Below are 12,502 nucleotides of genomic sequence, written 5' to 3' on the forward strand. Positions count from 1 at the left end.
ATAACTGAATGGCAAAATAGACGAATATCAACAAATTTCAAAAAAATTATATTTTTCCATGTAAAAGTATTTATAATTTCTTTGAAAAGTATTAATAATTTTTTATTATTATTTTTCATTAATTTTTTGTGATAATAGAACCAACAAATTTTAAAAACAAAATGTTTGTGTGTGTGTCTGTGTAAGTATTAGTAAAAACATCAAAGTAAGTATAAATCATAACTATCGATGTAATAAAAAAAAAACAAAGACGGAATGAATGGCTCGCTCAAAAATAAGTACAGTACAGGCTATATTATTTTGAATGATTGATTTTGTCCTGTACAATTTGACATTGATGTCAGCTTAATTATTTATGTCATGTATAATAATTATTCATCTTGTCATTTACTATTTTAGAGAAATTAATTTAAGATAAATTTTCTATTTTAAATACTTTTACCTACCGGGTTGGTTTAGCAGTGAACATGTTGCCAATCAGCTGATTTCAAAGTCCAGAGTTCTAGTAAAGGCAGTTACTTTTATACGGATTTGAATACCGGTGTTCTTTAGTGGTTGGGTTTCAATTAACCGCACATCTCAGAAATGGTCAACTTGAGACTGTACAAGATTACACTTCATTTACACTCATACATATCACCCATATTCACCTTCTGAAGTAATTCCTGACGGTACTTCCAGAGGTCAAACAGAAAAAAAAGATATAAATACTTTTAATGATTTGAAATTTAAAAATATGTTACTTAGCTCTCATTTCGCTGTAGTTGGTGATAAAACATAAAAAATGTGTTTTGGGGCTTACAGATAAAATTTAATTGTTTAAGATTAACTTTGTTAAATAGCACAGTTACTGAAAATATCTTATAATCAGCAGTGTAATAAATTTGCCGAATGTTCAATAAACATTAGTGGTGGTGATGTAATAAGTTATGCATCACTTGTGGATATGAAGTAAACAATGCAAGCTAGAATTTATTATGGCAGGAGGATCCCCCATCACAAGCTATGCATAAGAAAGATTGATACGTATCTAATCGAATCATAACTGAGATAGATTTGGTTTCCTCTCGCATATCCAATTCATTGTTCATAATCGTAAAAAGAATCGGTTTCTCCTGCAAACCGATTAAAGAATCAAATCGAACGAATGACTCATTCCACGATTCTTCCAATTACTAGAGTACAACTATCTGTACAAAAAGTAATGCACTACGTAAGTAATGTAATTACTGCTTACCATCCTTAAATTATAACAAAATAATTATTATTTAATGGTAAAAATACCATTAAACATTTTGAAATATCATTATTTAATTTTTTTTCTCTCTATAACACCTAGTAATTACTAGTGTTAAATATTTAAGGATAATCTAGTATGTAATATCAGTCAGTGACATTGATGCATACATTTTGTACTAGAGTCAATACTTTATAAGGAAGGAAATATAAAATAAAATGAATATTTATAGCTGATTGTGTATGTCGAAAACTCTACAATACATCAAATTGTATTATAAAACATTTTTAAAAACTTGAAAACGTTTTCAGAGGTCTTTCAGACAACAGTAACGGTTTGAAGGGGTTCTTTTAACTTCTATTATCAAATTTGCTTCGGTTTTCATTGCTAAGTTAAAAATTTTAAATTAATGTCATCACTAATCGACATGGACAAAAACATAAACTTTATATACAGTTACCTCCCCTATGAATCATGAGACCTTGCCGTTGGTGAGGGGGCTTGAGTGCTCAGGGATACAGAGTAGCTGGACCGAAGGTGCAACCATATCGGAGAGGTATCTGTTGAGAGCCAGACTAAGGAATGATTCCTGAAAGAGGGCAGCAGCTCTTTCAGTAGTTGTTAGGGGCGTGAGTCAGGACGACTTAAACGGCCGTATCAACATCACTCAGTCCTCTGAGTACTGCGCAGCTGAAAGCAATGGAAAACTACAGCTGTTTTTTTTTTCCAAGAAAATGTGGCTCTGCATTTTCAAAAGCAATAATGGAGGCGCCTTCCTTGGTAAAATATTCCGGAGGTAAAATAGTCCCCCGTTCGGATCTCCGGGTGGGGACTACTAAGGAAGGGGTCACCAGAAAAGTAAAAAATAACATTCTACGAGTCGGAGCGTGGAATGTTAGAAGCTTAAAAAAGGTTGGTAGGCTAGAGAATTTAAAAAGGGAAATGGATAGGGTAAACGTGGATATAGTAGGAATTAGTGAGGTTCGGTGGGAAGAGGAAGGCGACTTTTGGTCGGGTGACTTTAGAGTAATTAACTCAGCGTCAAATAATGGGCAGGCAGGAGTAGGTTTCGTGATGAACAAGAAAATAGGGAGGAGAGTGGAGTATTTCAAGACGCATAGCGCTAGAGTCATTGTAATAAGGATAAATTCAAAACCTAAACCGACAACAATTGTTAACGTCTATATGCCTACAAGCGCCCATGATGATGATGAGGTAGAATGTGTATACGAAGAGATTGATGAAGCAATTAAACACGTAAAAGGAGATGAAAATTTAATAATAGTTGGAGATTGGAATGCAAGCATTGGAAAAGGCAAGGAAGGAAATATAGTGGGTGAATACGGGTTGGGCAAAAGGAATGAAAGAGGGGACCGACTTATAGAGTTTTGCACGAAGTATAATTTAGTAATTGCCAACACCCAATTTAAAAATCATAATAGAAGAATATACACTTGGAAAAAGCCAGGCGATACTGCAAGGTATCAGATAGATTATATCATGGTTAAGCAAAGATTTAGAAATCAACTCGTGGACTGCAAAACTTACCCTGGAGCAGACATTGATAGCGACCATAATTTGGTGATAATGAAATGTAGATTGGGGTTTAAAAACCTGAAGAAAAGGTGTCAGATGAATCGGTGGAATTTAGAGAAGCTTGAGGAAGAGGAGGTAAAGAAGATTTTTGAGGAGGACATCGCTAGAGGTCTGAGTAAAAAAGATAAGATAGAAAATGTAGAAGAAGAATGGGAGAATGTTAAAAAGGAAATTCTTAAATCAGCAGAAGCGAACTTAGGCGGAATAAAGAGAACTGGTAGAAAACCTTGGGTTTCAGACGATATATTGCAGCTGATGGATGAACGTAGAAAATATAAGAATGCTAGTGATGAAGAAAGTAAAAGGAACTATCGGCAATTAAGAAATGCTATAAACAGGAAGTGCAAACTGGCGAAAGAAGAGTGGATTAAAGAAAAGTGTTCAGAAGTGGAAAGAGAAATGAACATTGGTAAAATAGACGGAGCATACAGGAAAGTTAAGGAAAATTTTGGGGTACATAAATTAAAATCTAATAATGTGTTAAACAAAGATGGTACACCTATATATAATACGAAAGGTAAAGTCGATAGATGGGTGGAATATATTGAAGAGTTATACGGAGGAAATGAATTAGAAAATGGTTTTATAGAGGAAGAAGACGAAGTTGAGGAGGATGAAATGGGAGAAACAATACTGAGATCTGAATTTAAGAGAGCATTAAAAGATTTAAATGGCAGAAAGGCTCCTGGAATAGACGGAATACCTGTAGAATTACTGCGCAGTGCAGGGGAGGAGGCGATTGATAGATTATACAAACTGGTGTGTAATATTTATGAAAAAGGGGAATTTCCGTCAGACTTCAAAAAAAGTCTTATAGTAATGATACCAAAGAAATCAGGGGCAGATAAATGTGAAGAATACAGAACAATTAGTTTAACTAGTCATGCATCAAAAATCTTAACTAGAATTCTATACAGAAGAATTGAGAGGAGAGTGGAGGAAGTGTTAGGAGAAGACCAATTTGGTTTCAGGAAAAGTATAGGGACAAGGGAAGCAATTTTAGGCCTCAGATTAATAGTAGAAGGAAGATTAAAGAAAAACAAACCAACATACTTGGCGTTTATAGACCTAGAAAAGGCATTCGATAACGTAGACTGGAATAAAATGTTCAGCATTTAAAAAAAATTAGGGTTCAAATACAGAGATAGAAGAACAATTGCTAACATGTACAGGAACCAAACAGCAACAGTAGCAATTGAAGAACATAAGAAAGAAGCCATAATAAGAAAGGGAGTCCGACAAGGATGTTCTCTATCTCTATCTCTATTTAATCTTTACATGGAACTAGCAGTTAATGATGTTAAAGAACAATTTAGATTCGGAGTAACAGTACAAGATGAAAAGATAAAGATGCTACGATTTGCTGATGATATAGTAATTCTAGCCGAGAATAAAAAGGATTTAGAAGAAACAATGAACGGCATAGATGAAGTCTTACGCAAGAACTATCGCATGAAAATAAACAAGAACAAAACAAAAGTAATGAAATGTAGTAGAAATAACAAAGATGGACCACTGAATGTGAAAATAGGAGGAGAAAAGATTATGGAGGTAGAAGAATTTTGTTATTTGGGAAGTAGAATTACTAAAGATGGACGAAACAGGAGCGATATAAAATGCCGAATAGCACAAGCTAAACGAGCCTTCAGTAAGAAATATAAGTTGTTTACATCAAAAATTAATTTAAATGTCAGGAAAAGATTTTTGAAAGTGTATGTTTGGAGTGTCGCTTTATATGGAAGTGAAACTTGGACAATCGGAGTATCTGAGAAGAAAAGGTTAGAAGCTTTTGAAATGTGGTGCTATAGGAGAATGTTAAAAATCAGATGGGTGGATAAAGTGACAAATGAGGAGGTATTGCGGCAAATAGATGAAGAAAGAAGCATTTGGAAAAATATAGTTAAAAGAAGAGACAGACTTATAGGCCACATACTAAGGCATCCTGGAATAGTCGCTTTAATTTTGGAAGGACAGGTAGAAGGGAAAAATTGTGTAGGCAGGCCACGTTTGGAATATGTAAAACAAATTGTTAGGGATGTAGGATGTAGAGAGTATACTGAAATGAAACGACTAGCACTAGATAGGGAATCTTGGAGAGCTGCATCAAACCAGTCAAATGACTGAAGACAAAAAAAAAAACAGTTAATCATTAGAGATAATCCAACAAGGGAACTTTGCAACACATTGAAAATAGATTGTTGCAAAGACCATTTTGTTACACTTTAGAGATGGGGAATTTTAGATGCTTCTGTGATCAAGAATATTTCTTAACGCATTTATATTGTTTTTTTGTCATTTTAAAAATTATTAATTATTTTTATTCCTCTGTACTTGTTATATATAATGTTTTTAAGTACTTTATAACTAAAATTATCATATTTGTTATCGTATTTGTACTTTTACATAACCTTACTTTTGTTTTAATCTTGTATCAAGGTGCATTTTCTTTTTTATAGAGATAATGAGAACAGTACCTGTGTTTTTGAGTTCTAATATAAAAATTAATTTTGATGGTTTTTGAGAAGATTTTTTATGTCATGCTATCCAGAAAAGAATAGTAGCTTTTGTGGTGTGACTTGATTTGGGAAAGTATTACTTTATTTTATTAAAAATCTTTTCTTTTTTTATTGAAATGGAATTATTAATTCACTGATAAAATCTATTTTAAACTACTGTACTTTAGATTCTAGATACTGACTTCTTATAATTTCAATTGTTTATTGTTTCAATTGATTTAATATAATTATTTAAACTGTATGCTGGTATGACACAGCTGATAGAACATTTAACGTTTTGGTAATATCTTATGATTTTATTCATGTATGACTTCAAAACAGTGCTGTAGATAAGTGACTATAAATGATAATTTATTGGACTGAAATTATTAAGAACTGCTTACTAAAGCTTTATTGTATATGAGGTTTTATATAATAGTCTGTGTTTAGTATATAAACATTTATATATTGGTATACTGATAATTATCATTTAATCTCACTTGATAATATAATTAAATATTTGTTTGTCATTAAATTTAATTATGGCATTCAATTATGTGTGTTTAATCTGTAATAGATTTGTTAAGGCAGCTAGTATTTCTTGTTTGAGGTGTCATGCGTGGGTACACTTTAAATGTTACAATCTGAAACCATTGAATTTCCCCAATAAGGGCTCTAATTTATGTGTATATGGGGCATGTCAGATTAATTTGCAGTACCTTGCTGAGATGGAGAATGAATAGTTTACTATTCATGAATGTAATAATGATGCACTTATTGACTTACAGCAAGAGATTATAAACTTAAATAAAATAATAAGATTGTAGTTGCAGGATTTGGATGATCTTAGAAGGCAAAATGTTATCTCTCTAAACTTGTTTTAGTTAAAGAAGAAATTATATTGGCCGTGGAGCAGAGGTTAAAGAGGACATCTATTCAATGTAGTTGCAAATATTTAGATAAACAGAAAGATGAACAATGCACTTTTTCTCCTCTTTAAGTGTCATAGTAGTGATGAGATTGATAGTATAACTGAATTAATATTAAAACATTATCAGATCCAAGATGAATTAAAAACATTGTGTAATAACTCACACAAATTAAATAGTAATGATTTAGCTTTAAAGAAAAATTATAATTTAATGGTTGGTTGTGAGGATTCTGATGGTATTGAATCTTTCAAAGCCTCATTGAATAAGCTGGTAGGTAATAATGGGAATATCCACAGTAGGGAATTTGCAGCAATTCTTGAAAAGAAAATGGATGACATATATTATGTGGAATCTAAGATTTTACCTGGGGCCCCAATAAATACTGTTGCTCAGGAGGCTGTTCAGCTTGCTGTGAGACTCATAATTAATGACTGTTTAATTTTTTTTTGGGAGTAAATGGTGTGCTTTCTCGTAATAATTACAGTAAAATATTGTAGAGGCTTTGCATAAAATACCTTCAACTTTTTCAGTTAATTAAATTGTTCATCGCAAATCAGTTGATTTTGAAGTCGAGAGCTCTAAGGTTCAAATCCCAGTAAAGGTACTTATTTTATAAGGATTTGAATACTACATTTTAGATACTGGTGTTCTTTGGTAGTTGATTTCAATTAATCACATATCTCAGGAATAACAGACTTGAGACTACACTTTATTTACATTCATACATATCATCCTCTGAAGTAATGCCTTACGGTGATTCCAGAGGCTAAACAGAGAAAATTAATTTAATTGTTAATTGTATTCCATATCCAAGGAAAAATACAGTCATTAGTTATTTGGTGGAACATGCTAACTGTATTATTCATAAAGAAATAAAAAATTATTTAGGAAAAAAGTTAGTTTTATTAACAAAAGGTTATTGGAGAACTTTAGATATAGCAATCATGCTAATAAATAGAGTAAACAAATTATTTGTAATAGGTTGAAGGAAATTATTAATTTTAATAACGTAAATGTAACTAAAATGAGTGAACCTGGTAATTTAAAGTTGCATAAAAATTGAATTAAAAAAGGATTTGATTACATCTAGTAATGGCAATATTAAATGACTTCCCTTGAAAAGTGGCTATATACAAGTAGTATTAGTAAATTTAAAAACAAAAAAATGTCTGAAATTATCTAGTTACAAAAAGTAATAACAGGAAATAAATTGACAGCTTTGAATAGGTAGTTGCAGACTGGTAGAATTGTTAATGGTTCACAAAACAATTTTGTGTGGAAAATTGTTTATAACTAATGAATTGTCACATCATTAAGAAATTAATGAGATGAGTGATTAGGACAGTAATTTTTTAATTGTAAAATTCATTGTTTAACCCTTATTTTGCCGCACTCTACTTGCAAAATGATTTCTTAGGTTTATAGATGCTTACAAATCATATATGTGATTTTTTACTATCAGATATTTTAATGAAATGTTATGAAAATGCAACTTCAACAGGAAAGGGTATCTAAATTAACACAAACTCACTTGGCTTATTATTTTTTTATATTTTTTAAAATCTAGATAAAAACTAAACAACAGAAATTAGGATGCAATATAAATCAAATGTTTACATTTTAATTTTTAACAAGTCTATTTTTTATGGTAATCAATAAAGCATTTTGGGTGAAGTCCAACTTTACACTTATTATACAAAAATGCTGTTGTTCTTTTTCAACAGAAGATTCTTCTGTTAATTTACATTTTTTTCAGGAAGACGCTTGTCAACTTAGTGTTGCTGAGTTGTTGCAGTTGAAAACTATTGGTCACCTAAGTCTCTGCATTTATGGAATAGCAATTTCTTCCATGTTATTTGCCTTTGATGATAATGCGATAACTACAAATCATCAAAATTTTAGTTTCTTGACTTTTTCTTTGTGGACCTATTGATAAAGCTTCCACAAATTTACTAAAACTACATCAAGAAAGTTTAAAACAAAGGCCACCACATTTTTTTCCTTTCATTGTCACTCTATAGTTGCTGACACCATTGTCCAGTGAATCAACACCACCTGTATAGCAATACAACTGTTGGATTGAAATTTTCATTTTTTTTTACCTAAGAATAACTTTTGGAATTATTCAGAGGTTCACTGGAGTGAAAATTTGTAATTACAATAACAGGAGAGTTTTCATTCCACTTTATAATAAAAATTGAATTGGTAGTATCAAATAGATAATCATATGTCCCATGAGGTTCCTTATACACAGATAAAGTATCTTCCAAAGGGCAAGCTTTAATTCTATTTTCATTAACTGTTCCAGTTGCAAAAAAGTCTTCCTTCTTCAGTAAACTTAACAACTTATATGAACTAAAAAATCTAAATGCTGTGCTTTCCAGGATTGTCTACAAGTGCAATAAATTTTGAACAACTGAAGCACCTAATCCAAGGCTAGAATTTACTTCTGCTTCTTTTACTTGAGGAAAAGTTGAAAAGTATTTTTGTGAACAACATAAACAGTTTACCTTGTAGTCAAAGCACAAATGTTTTCCTTTCATAAACATTTTACAAGAATGGCAACCAAAGTATGGTATCATCTGTTCATCTTCTGAAAGGTGTTAAACAAATCCATACATATTAGCAAAGGTTTTTCTTCAGAAGATCAATGTAAGACAATGTTTTATGTGATGAATAAAGATGTCAATAACAATGAGACATTCTGAATATTCATTACTGCTGAAGTTGCAAAACCGCAACATTAATTTTTTTCTATCTAGATGTAGACATAATAAATAATTAAGGATAAGTTTACATAAAAAAACTATCGCTATTTTTGAGTATGTAATAATCAGTTAAAATAATATTGTACATCGGGAGTTATTCTAATATAAATTCATCTCAAAAAAAAAACAACAAATTATTAAATTTAGTGAACAATAAACATAAAATACTTATTAACCACAAAAAATGTTTTTGCTATTATTTAATATTATGCAAGATTGTTATTAAAACAGGTTCTTAAAAAGAGCAAACAAATATTATTTCGTGTAATAATTATGCAAAACAAAATACGTAGTGTTATTGCAACTTCAGCTGTATATGGGTTACGGAATAAGCTTTTGGTTCTTGGGCAGTTTTGGTATGACCATAAGCCTTGTGCAAGTCTTATCATAATGATAAGTGTTATCACTGTGCCACTCACCACAAGGGGATTTGGATGAATTACACAATCTTCTTAATCAAAGTTTAACCGAATTGGATAGGGGAAGGCGTAATATTGTCCTTTGCACTAATTTAAATGTAGATTTTAATAAGATTAACAAAAAGAGTGGCAGGATTGTGGATATTTTTAAATCCTATAATTTATATGTCTCTAGTTTAGAGCAGATTTGAGGACTCCTGTCTTCAATACATTATTTGTAGTTTTGCTGTAGGTAGATGTTAATGGGTGCAAGAGGTTGACCTTGGTTTGTTATTATTATTTTTTAAAATATGAAATGGATGATTAAAAAATTGAGGAGTGTGTGCACAATTGGTTGACAACTTGTAAACAACTTTTTATGACTTCAAAAGTTTCATAAACAAGGAATATTGAGACCTCCAAATCGGTGGCAAAAGTGTGTAGACCATGAAGGAGACTATATAGAGAAATGATGAAAGTATCAATTGTGAATATTATTAATCAAAAAATTTATTAAAAAAAATGACTGTTTATATTTGATTCACCCTCGTATTACAGATTCATGATTGTCTGGGCAGAGATATTCTTTATTTTCAGTATTTAAAAGTTAACTGTTTTGTGCACTTAAACCAACTTGTTTCTATTTGTTGTTCAGATCCACCATTTAAAATTAATATTCTTCTACTGAGTTAAATTTGTTGTTCTGTTTAAATATTGAGTTTGTATTTATGTATTTTGCATAATGTATTTAAAAACAGTACAAAGAGCTACAGGAAGTGTTAATTGCTGTATTTGTTGTAGTAATTTTCATGGTATGTTTGTTATGTTTTCTCAAAGACTTTCAATAAATACGAAAATAAAGATTGGAAGCAAGTATTAAAAAACAGAAGAAACACTATCTTGGAATATGCTGCAGGAGGCACTGTTTTTCTCAAGGATATAATAGAGAAATATTAAATAAAAAAGGAAGAGAGAATAAAGAAATGGAGAAGAATTTAGGTTCTAATTCACTGAAAGTGTGTCATGGTCAAATTGAGATGATTCTAAAACTTAGTGCTTTATCAAACAAAATTGCATGTATTAAACAGAATAGAGTGTTTATACCTTTTGTATTATGATAAAGGTTGAAAAAATTAAAGAGTGTGAATTAGTTTAATGGAATATTAATGTAGCAAACATGGAATACCTAAACAGAATAATAAAGACCTGGTATTGTTCAAATGTAGCTAAGGATTGGATTTTCCATAACTGAAAATGAGATAAATATTTATCACCAAATACCAAAAAGAATCTGGGAAAATTTCACTTTACTTGAAGAAATGTTAAAGAACATTTAATTTTTTTTCATTTCAAGAACATTTCAACATCCTGAATAGAGATGTGTTAAAATAGATTTTTCCTCAAAGGATTTGGAACTGACAGTTCTTCTGTGTATTTTAATGAATCTTCAGGTGATTGAAAGGTAGTACATGCTTTGGTAAGAGAAGTGGAAAAGCAGATAACATAGTAACAACATTTTTCTGCATAAATGGAGATTGAGAGCTCTTCTGTGTAAGATATAAAAAAAATTTGATTGTGTGAAATAAAAGAAAAAGTAAATTATTTAAGATACTTATCTCCTTCTTTTATTTTTTTATTTGTATATATATATATATTTGCAGGATATATCTTTTGCAGTAAGATCTGGAGACTATGATGCCCGGCAATCCACCCTTCTCATCTGACCCATTGCTGAGGAAATGTTTTGTTAAGAAAATGCTGCATGATTGTGACAAAATGTGGAGAAACTCCATCAAACTGGAAAATGGAATTCTCTGGTATTTGGGGTGCTGCATATCATTCTAACATATTGAGGAAGATTTTCCCCACAATAGTTTTTTCAGCATAAAAGAAGGGGATCAATAACTCTGTCTCATCCAATAGTGCATCACACATTTACTAAAACACATTTCACTTCATGCTGATGTTCAATAACGTTATGTGGAAGTTCAGTATCCCATATACAAACATTATGCCGATGTACTCATCCAGAAACATGAAATGTTGCTTCATCAATAAAATGAAATCGTTTAAAAAAATCATCATCCTGCTCTAACCTATCTGAAATGTCTACAGCAAAATCAAATCGTTTCACTTTGTCATGTGGGTAATATTGTTGTAACACCTGAATTTTGTATGCAGTGAAACATAACTATCTTACTGACATGATTTTGAAACCTAACACATTGTGAACAGTTGTTTTAGAAATGCCCAACTATCTAGAATAGTTCCACACAGATTTGATTTCTTCAGGCTATGCAAGAAACTTGTTCACACTGCTTCAATCCTTTAATCAGACACTGATGCCATCCTGGACGTGTTTGCTTCAGTAGACTGCCTGTTTCTTTGATTTGTTTGTTCCATTGTCAAATGTTATTTTCATTGAACTCACAATGGTATTCACTCTTAACACGTTTAACTTAAACTTAGCAAGCTACAATACACACTGAACATTCCTCTTCACCACAAACATGATGATTAACACACACATGCTGCTTGCATGTACTGAAAACACAATGCGCATGCGCTAGCTTTCACACACATAAACTTGGAGTATTTCTTTTTTATTTAACAATTCATATCTCTGCAGTGGTTTGTTCCAAAATTATCTCTATTTAAAACCTCACTATTATTTTATGAACAGACTGTATGTAAACTGCATATTCAACAATATTTTTTTAAGATCAGAATAATACAGGATACATATATAAGGTGTTTCATTGTAATCGCCACAGGTGATTTTCTCTTAAACTATACACAATACAAAAAAATAAGCTAAACAAAAGTTACTCAGATCAGAGGGGAACCCTTCATGGTGACCTTGATCCTACTTCAATGTCAATATGATTTTTTAAAATGGGATAACCTATTTCTGATCTCACCAATGAAAAGAGCAGAAAATTTTACATTGAAATATGTAGTCACACATATGACCATGGATCTTTTTTGAAGATCATAGACTAACAATCAGAGATAGTGTTGTACGAATTACACGTTTGTAAAGGTCATACAATATTCCTGGAATATTTATATTCCA

The 12,502-nt window shown here is 31.2% G+C and overlaps 1 protein-coding gene across 12 annotated transcripts in view; it reads right to left on the minus strand.

Moving 5' to 3' along the window:
• The window catches only part of LOC142327363 (uncharacterized), a 159,800-nt gene that overhangs the window by 13,078 nt on the left and 134,220 nt on the right, over positions 1-12,502 (minus strand). The window contains exon 1 of one of the 12 annotated variants that reach the window (XM_075370346.1): positions 447-639. The exons of the other annotated variants lie outside the window; for them this stretch is intronic. The gene's annotated coding sequence lies outside the window, so the exon portion shown is untranslated. Of the gene's footprint in view, positions 1-446; positions 640-12,502 lie in introns of those variants that run through there. 12 annotated transcript variants of the gene reach the window in all.

This window comes from Lycorma delicatula, chromosome 7 (assembly GCF_047948215.1).
Source record: "Lycorma delicatula isolate Av1 chromosome 7, ASM4794821v1, whole genome shotgun sequence".
Classification (NCBI taxonomy): Eukaryota; Metazoa; Arthropoda; class Insecta; order Hemiptera; family Fulgoridae; genus Lycorma; species Lycorma delicatula.